This window comes from Rosa chinensis, chromosome 1 (genome assembly GCF_002994745.2).
Source record: "Rosa chinensis cultivar Old Blush chromosome 1, RchiOBHm-V2, whole genome shotgun sequence".
Classification (NCBI taxonomy): domain Eukaryota; kingdom Viridiplantae; phylum Streptophyta; class Magnoliopsida; order Rosales; family Rosaceae; genus Rosa; species Rosa chinensis.
In genome coordinates, this window is record NC_037088.1 from 65765170 (window position 1) to 65774651 (window position 9482).

At 37.9% G+C, this 9482-nt stretch overlaps 1 pseudogene; it reads right to left on the reverse strand.

Moving 5' to 3' along the window:
• Positions 1-1703: 1703 nt before the first annotated feature.
• Positions 1704-7648, reverse strand: LOC112172481 (annotated as a pseudogene).
• Positions 7649-9482: the final 1834 nt, after the last annotated feature.

A 9482-nucleotide genomic window follows, 5' to 3' on the forward strand; every position in this document is an offset into this window, starting at 1 on the left:
CGATTTAAGCCGTGCTGAGCAGAAATCAGAATCTAGGGTTAGGGTTTCGAAGGATAGACGTACGGATGGGCGGAGGAGCAAGGTCTCGGGCGAGGGCCAAGAAGAGGGCGGAGGAGAGTAGGAAAGCCTACGAGGCTCGGGAAAGGAAGAAACCCGACGAGGCTGAACCATTACTGTATCTATGCACTTTCGAGATCTACCGTGGAGGTTTAGCCGGATACCGTGTCCAGGTCATCAGATTGAGCGACTTGTTCATTCCTTTCGATACTCCCATCACTATATTTGGCCCCAAATCTCAAGCCCCCAAATCTAACTCCACCGAGGTGCTACGACAATTTGCTTTTTTAGACGGCGAACACGTTCCCGGCCATATGGGTTTTGGTGTCTTGGGCTCTCGAATTGTTTTGGCCGGCGGCTGGTTTCTCAATATGCGGATGGGACACAAACCTAAACCAACATATGTTTTGGAGACTGATCAAAGTGTGGAACCCAACCCCAGGTTCATCAGCACCAGAGGTACTCCTAATCCTAAAACCCCCTATATGATTCCTGAATTGGAACCGGAAAAACCTCGTCCCTGGATGCGGGAGATCGACGGCAAGCTATACGCTCTCTCTGGCGATCACATAGGATATGCGGCTTTTGAGGTATTTGACCCCAAAACCGACCATGTATGGGCTCCTCTCCCCAAGCTTCAAATTAGGAAGCTTCCAATTGAGACTAAAGGGCTTTCTTTATCCTCGTGTGCCGTTGTGGGCACCAAGATCTTGATCACACTTCCGTTAAAGTCTAGGGTGGGAGTAGTCAAGATGCTCTGCTTCGACGTGGCTCACCCTGAGAGATCATGGACTACAGTTGAAGAACCACCCTGGTGGCAGTTTCATAGTGTTTTCCCCGACTTTTACAACGAGGTTTTAGTTTTAGACTTGGAGGATGACGACTGTGAGAAGCTACTGTTTACTTATGATTTTGAATATTGCCAAATACGAGTCTCCAGCATGAAGCTGTCCAATGAAGGTGAACCTAAGTGTATTCAACCGCTAGATGAGATAGATTTGCCTGATGAGTTTAAGAACTTGGATGATTTTTTAGCAACTTCATACAGCTGTGCTCATCTTGGAGGTCGAAGAGTATGCTTTTCATTCGTGCATTTGCTAACTCTTCTTGTGTTCACCTTCGAATTTTCCTATTCGATTTCTGGAATATTCTCTGTCAAAGCCCTGGGTCATCGCCTGTTCGAGTACTACTCGAATGAGGAACTTCGTTCTATCTTTTTGGGTGGTTGCTTTGTGCTGTAACTCCATCTCTCGGTAAGCCCTTTTATTTACTTAATCATAAGCATTCCGTATTTCAAGATTTCTAGTACTAATTTTGTTTCAAGGTATGTAGATTTCTTTTAATCAAGCTTTTACATCACATAGGATAGCTGGATAGGTATATACATATGCACACACATGTTTCTCTGTGCTTGATATGTAAGTATCTAGACTCTAGAGTGTAACAATGTCAATTTATGCATACAGTTTTTAATTCCTATTGTCGTCCATTGTCTTAAACTTGAGTTAAATGGACACTGATTGAGTCATCAATTTCAAACAGCATATCAATCATACCCATCAACTATAATACACCATCCTCTTCATTATCTCATTTTGCATGCGTAATCTAGCTTTAGGGCAAGTGTGTTAGGTAACTATAGTTGAGCGTTTTGAGCTGCTATTCAACATTATGAAGCTTGTCGATGGAACAGAAGCTATCTATGGTTTTTATTGTTAGATATATGGGCATAGACCCTGTTGGTGTTGAGTGTGCCTACTACTGTAGTAGATGAGGTTAGGATTGAAGAAAACAAATATGCTCTATAATGTCTTTATTCATTTGAAATTCAGCTTCACCCAACCATTCAATTACACTGCTCAATCTCATCACCTCCTTGAGCTCCATATTATTTCCCCATGAAATACTGCATGGCATTGTGCTCTGCCAATTCCACCGGGCATGCACACATTAGCTATATGAATGACAAGTTGATGAAACTTGGTTATGCCCATACCTTGGGAGTTTAAGCTTCAACATTTGGATGTGAGCATTAAATTTCAATTGCAAAACTAGAATAATGATTTTGAATTTCTTTTCAAACCAAGAAAAATCTACCAGTGCAAGCAGTATGAAGATTGAAGAACTAGCGCACAGTAGAATGAGATCATGACATAGAATACATACAAGTAGTTGGTCCGTAGGGTACATGATGTATTAGAGACCTTGAAATGAACAAATACAATTAGAAACTCACAGACAAGCTCTACACATGATGTATCGCAAAACAATGAATGACTGCCACTATGACTGTTTGGTATGGCTGTGCAGATACCATGAAATAATTGCGTTATCGCATTGCAGGAAATGTGTAAAAGATGAATATACTTAACTCAATTTTAAGATGAGAGCATAAAAATGAAACAGAACAGATGGCATAGCAGCTCCTGTTAAACATCCAAACTACTATCTACTGCTAAACACCAAAACTATCCAACAGAACAAATGGCCAGTAGCAGCACTTGTCAAAAATATGCAATGACCTAAGTAATTACAAACTCGTACAAGGTGGAGCATAATTAGACTCTGCTACTCTCATTCCAGATATACTAGTTTTGCTTCTACCAAATGAAAACTTTAAGCAGAAATCTCTTCGGCAGGGCATGGTGAATTGAATTCATCTGATACAACAACAGACAATTACGCTCCACAGATGATACTAGCAGTCAAAAATGTGAGTTCCCATCAACATTCTGGGTCAGTAGGGCATCAACCAAAGATCTGAATACTAATGATTCTAACAAAGGTTTCAAATAAAACCCTTCTCACAAACCCCACCTTAAAGCTGGTTCAACTCCAACCCAAGCTGGAAGAACAAATCTGGTTCGAGTCCATGCAAACACCCATGGAATTGCCCGAAGATGTCCAATTCCAGTAGAGCTCTTTCTTCTTGAGGGGCGGCTTCCTATGTTGAGGAAGCCAAGCTCAGCCTGGCGTGTAGCCTCCTAGAAGTAAGTAAGGAATTCTGGATTTTCGTAGACTACGCTCCAGTAATTCTGACAACTGATCTTTGAGATCTGCTCCATGAGGTTACACTACTTTTGTTCTCGAGGAGGGTGTGGTGGACGCAACGTTGCAAGCAATACACCTCTAGCTGTCTGAGTGCAATCTGTGGCAGCCCAAATTCTGACTGTACCATTTCTCCTTGCTCAGTTAATCGTAGAGTACCCTGAAAGATTTTACAAGCACTATACATTTAAGTCGTTGAGCAGAAAACTTGGCTTTTTTTATTCTTGAAAATAACACCTTAAAACTGACCTAATATCCATTTTAGGAGTAAATTCCAAAATGGATTTGGGTTCGGCAGAACTATATTTCCAAATTTTTAGACCAGGTACTTTACAAATTCTATTTTCAAATCTACATTTCTCTTTGAAATTGCTAGGTATAAACAGTTGTTGAACACACCTTTATAGTTTAAGATTTTGGCCAATAGTGGTAAACCAAGACTTTCTCCTCAGAAAAGAAGAGTTGGAATTCTTGCAATTGCAAAAACTCTCAATTAAGTTGAACGCATGCTATGAAGTGAGTTTGAGAGTATAAAACAAATTGTTGACCTTAATCCTAACAGCTTAAACTTTTGGGAATAGTAAATAACTCCATCATGCTAGATCAACTTGTGCTTATTTAAAGTTCATTCCCTGTAGGTAAATAATGACCACCATAAATTCATTTAATTGTTGTAATGAAGAGACATTAGATATATAGCAAAGAATTCTTGTCAGATTTATTTATTTATTTAAAAAAAAAATTCTGGTAGAAGTAACTTATTCTGAACTTTGGAGCATAGTAATCCCAAGTCCTAACACTACTACTTTACCTCCATGCTAGGTGTAGGTGGGACTAGTGGTCTTTTTCCTTTGAGCTCTCTTGTTAGAGATTCCAGTTTCTTTTCTTCATCCCACTCACTGTATGTGCCCATATCCAAATATTTGGTAATTGCATTAAGTGTTTCAGAATTCAGGATGTCTACCAGATTCCTGCCCAAATGCAATCTTCAGTTAAAATGACCAACATTTCAATTCTGGGATAGTGAAGATGACCAACATTGCATTCTGCATGAAGAGGCAAGTTTAAAAGAATTGAGAAACCATGAGTACCATTGGTCATAGAATACATTAGGAGCTGGTACATAAACACTTCAGGAAGGCAAAAAATCAAAGAGAAAAAAAAGTAACTGCTAATAGAGATTCCAGGTGGAAAGAAAGCTCTAGCTCACTATTGTACAGCTAAATTAAGATTTTATTTATGAAAATTGATTCCCTCCATATTTGAAAAGGAAATAACTACAAGGGCTCATGTGATACACACTGCCTTTTTTGGAACTGATGTCAGTTCTCTTTGTAACATACTTGAGCAAGTTCTCATTTATGCAATAAGGGATGGCAGCATATAAAAATAATATAAGAGTAACACAACTTCTGAGATCCTCAATTTTTCTATAAGCTTTTTCTTAAAAAAGTAGTTTTAAGAGGATAATCGGATGTTCACCAGTGCAAGAGGGTTGATCAGCTCTAGCTGGAAGTTGTGTTGGAAGTGTTGCAGGTTGTTACTTTACCTGATTCCTATTATAACACTGATGATCCCAACTCTAGTGATCCTCAGATGCAGATTCTGAAGAGAGAATTTCAATTACATTAACATTATAAATTGATTCACAAGTATATTCATCATCTATTAAAAATAAATTGAAACCTTAAGAAACCAGGAGGGATGACCAGTGTGTACTTACGCATAGAAGAGTTGGGGTAAGAGAAGTCAAATTCCCATAGGTCCATAAAACACAAAGAATTTTGTAAACTATGACTCCAGTTTTTTCACTCAATTACTTTCACTAATTAACCATCTGGTCTATCCTGTCTGGCAGAACATAAAGTAAGAGTGTTCATATGTCTTTCAACGTTTTTTATTCTGCATACACAGAAGTGATCTAGAGATTTAAATTGTTCTATTAATAAGATCCGAGTCTTAGAACAACATAATCCCAGCCCCTAAAACTAAAGTTCAAGCAATAAAAAAAAATCAGAAACATAGGAGTAACCTGTTAAGGAAATTGTCAAAGAAAAACAATGGAAGCTATGCTTTGGTAGTCTCCACATGATACCAAGCAGCCAAAATTAATGACCACTGAAAATAACTACAATATGTCATACCGTGCTCTAGAATCTCTTGTGCCAGTTTTGACAAGCTATCGCTGCACCAATTCATGGATAGTTCAAATTTCAGGTTATCAACTTCTCTAATATAGAGATCAATAGTCATCCACCTAGATAAAAGCGAGACATCTTTTGTGACCTGAAGCAATAGAAAGAGGCAAGTTGATATAATTGTGTAGAAGAGCTAGACAGTCTGACAACATTATAAATTCTACATAAACAATAATCTTAAGTTTGCAATCTAATCATGAAATCTGGCAGCAAACTGGAATCCTTAAAACTGAAACCTCCTCTCTCATACCCTAAAGAAAAGAACAGGGAAGGGATAGCATAAATGAAAGTTAAACTGATGGTCTAAAACTCTACACAACTAAGTCATGCTTATCCATCAATGTCTCCGTACAACTAAGTAATTGATTCTAAGTACGCGGGCTTGCTTTATTCCCCTCAAAACATGATTTACTACCCCATGAATTACCAACACCATTACCAATATAGTAAACTAAGTTATGTATAACACAGATCTAATATATCCCAAAGTTATGATTAGTTCATGCTTCAGGTCTTTTGTTGACATGAAATGCCTCTCCTAGATTTAAGAGAGTAAATAATACCACTAGGAGAAGATTTATGAATGAAATATCAATAAGACCCATGAGTTCCTTTGCTGTCACATTGGGATTTTCATCTTGATCACCCCGCATCCTAGACCCAAACCTAATTGGTGTGCATTTCAACGGAAGTGGTTTTCCAGTTTCCCAGTGTGCTGATAAATAAATTAAGAAAACATTATGACAAGATGTATAGAAAGGCAGAAAGTAGTATCTGCATATAAAGAACTAGAAACAGATCAATACCAGAAACGAATTTGAAGACAAACCTTCTTTAAAGCATTGCTGACACGACGTAAATAATGAGGTACAGCTTTCCAAAGGGACTGCTCCACAATGTTCAAACCTGTGGTAAACAATATATACAATTTTATTTTGTCTGTAAGTGATACACACGATTTCAAAGAGCCAAAGCATGTGAATATCAATGAATCTAATGTTGAAGTGGTTTACCTGCCCTAGCTTCATCAACTGGTGTGGGTTTATAGTGCCTAAGCTCATCTGTTTGCCGTACAGAAGTTATCTCTCGCACCTATAAAAGCAAGAGTAAAATATAAAACACAAGGAAAATTAGAGAATATCGCTATATCAATGTCATTAAGATGCAATCCCCCACGCCCCAGTAAAGTGGTTTTGGAAGAAGAGAATAAGGTTAGAAAAACAATACCTGATCTTCAATCACCATATCTCTGTCTTCACTAGTAAGATCAGATCGGTCTCTTAAATTTAAAAGATGCTGCAAGTAACTTGATATTATTAGTCTAAACAAATTTTCAACACGTCTTTTAATCATAATGTTTAACATCCTAAAATTTGAGCAAAGTCACTAGCCACTAACAGAAAGTCTGATATGTTTGTATTGTAAGGTTCCGCGATTAATTTGTGTAGGATGTGTGCAGTAAGAGCAATCTCGACCTCCTGCAGCAAGAAGAACTAAAGGTTAAGAACACACACACACATATCTTATGTTTAACAGTGTGCTAATAAAACGAGGCAACGTCAATGAAGCAACAACTTGATCTCATTAAAACAAGATTATTTAATTGGTTGAGTTTTATCTTTTACAGAAACCTAAACAACATGAGTGATATATTTTCCCCACTAGTTTCTGTCTAGGCATACAAATCAAGACAAAGGATAGAAGGAAAAGACCCAACCTGCTTGCAAACGGTATCGTAAAGGTGGTCTGGGGAAACATCACGCTGCAGAAGCTGATTAAAAATATCATCACAAGATTTTGATAGGGATGCCACATTCTTTTGTCTATGAACCCTGCACAAATCAACAACTTTCTCTAAATTCACCAAAATGCTTATAAAATTCACAGCAGAAAGAATTTCAACCAATTTTTGTTTTTTCATGTTATCTTTTCGGAAGCTAAGAATGTCACAATTTTAACCGTAGAACCAAAGTTAGAAGTCAATCTTTGATAGACACTACTATTTCCTGAAGCTCTGGTGCTTCATATTTCATTTCCAAACAAGTATAAACACACACAGCACATATCTGAAATTGAACCCTTTTTTTTTCTTTTCAAAAAACAAAAAATTTAGTATTAAAAGAAAATAATACAGAGAGATGAAGTCGTTGAGTGACCTGTGATGAACTTCAGCAATGCCCATCAAATTGAGGTAACGGCTGAAAACACGAGCAAGAGTGAGTGCCTCCTCTAAGCTCATCTGACACTAGCTTCTTCTCCAACAGCTCCACCGTGTCCTCCATCCCTACCAGCCTCATACTACAAGCACTCTGAACACAAAAATGCCCCGTTTCAATTTTCCTCATCAGCAACCATACAAGGTATCGGAAAACAAGAGGAAATCAAAAGCAAACTAGAAGGTGCAAAAGCGTGAAAGAAGAGGTAACCTATTCTCGATCTTATGCAGAACACTCATTATTGTAAAGCTAAGATTAGCATCTGAACCAACACAATGTGTTGACTGGCTGGTAAAATGTGCTCAGAATTTCACTGACAGGGAACTTGATTGAAATGTAGGCTACCTAGAACAATGTTACATTCATTGTAGTCTAATTGGCTTGTGCTCTCGAAAAATCTGTGTTCAATTCAGTTCCTGAAAAGCCTCTTTGTTATTGCTAGATTATAGCATCCAAGGGAAATCTAATTCTATGGTGCAAACAAAACAATGGCTGAAATTGAAAGGCAAACTATGTAGCATGGGGGATGAATAAGCCTTGGTTTATGCATCTGAATAAAGGTTAACTAGCTAGTCTATATAAAATCCCCGGAATGGAATTCGATAGGGAAACCAGAAAAAACCAAATATAATCGATCACCCACAAGCTATGCGCAGAATTGAATACGAAAAGCGAAATATAGAGATGAACGTAAATCATTGCAATACTTGAAACGAAAAAACAATTGGGTAAAGCTGAGAAAAGAAACCTGCATCCATTTGGCGGTGTGAGGAAGATGATTTGATTAGGGATTCTTTACAGTTTCAACTTCCCTGTCCTATGCGGGTTGACGCGGTCAATGTAATGTGACGACATGTGTTGGTCTACAAATCTTTTGGTTCATTCCAGCCTACTCCGTTTTGGTTTAATTCACCTGCATAATTTTCGATTATAAAATTGAAAAACCTAACTCTGTTTATTCTAATTATTCTATAGTTGTTCTAGTTGTGCTAGAGTGGAGTTTTCCTCCATGCAAATGGTGCCGGAGGGAAGGAAAAGAAAGGCTTGTGTCTCATTTGGATCGTTTTGGGAAGAAGTACTTGGCTTTCCCCGATTCGACGCTAGAGGTTGGTGAGAGTGTTTCCTTGATCTTACAACATAAGAATGGTAAGTTACTGGTTTCATCAAAGAAGAAGAAAGGTGGACGCCCCAAGGGTAGCAAAAATAAGGTTAATAATACAGATGAACAGAACAGGAAGGAGATATGCGAGTATAAGCATAGGGGGAAAACTTTAAATTTTGACTAATAATTAATTGAAGCATCAGATACTGCGGTTGTTAGGGAGCTAGGTACTATGCAGATGGGGGAGGACGAGGCTGTGAAGGATCCTTCTAGTACATAGGGAGAGATGGAAGGTGACGTGTGACCTTCTAGGGCTAGTTTAATTTAATTTTGTTTTGGGTTTCAAAAACCAGTGCCTTAGTTGAATTCTTTTATGTGTGCTTCGAGGTTTTTGGTTTTTGTTAGAATAAATGTGCGTGGATTTCGTAAAAGGTGGGTGTACTCGGGATTTGTTAGGGGTTTATTATGCTAGAATAGGATTTCAGGAGGTTCTAAGGAACGATTCTTTCTATCGACCCCATAAGGGTGTTTCGTTTTTGTACTGCTTGCTGAATATTAATGAATGAACCTACTTTCTATAAAAATAAAAAAAGTTGGTAATACCGAAAATCAAAATATCAAATTTAGTAGATATGATTAAAAACCGAAACTTTTAGTTGGTACGTAATTGGTAGTTCGATTTTGAAACCCAAAGCTTTGGTTGAAGTTGGTAATACCTATAACAGATTCGAACGGACCGAGTGACAGCCTTATTACGGGATTTAGGTGTCGGGGTATTGAATTTGGGATTAAAAAAAAAAAAAACAGGAACGGTCAAAAATATGGTTTAGGATCAAGTACAAAAATATATAACTGCACTCA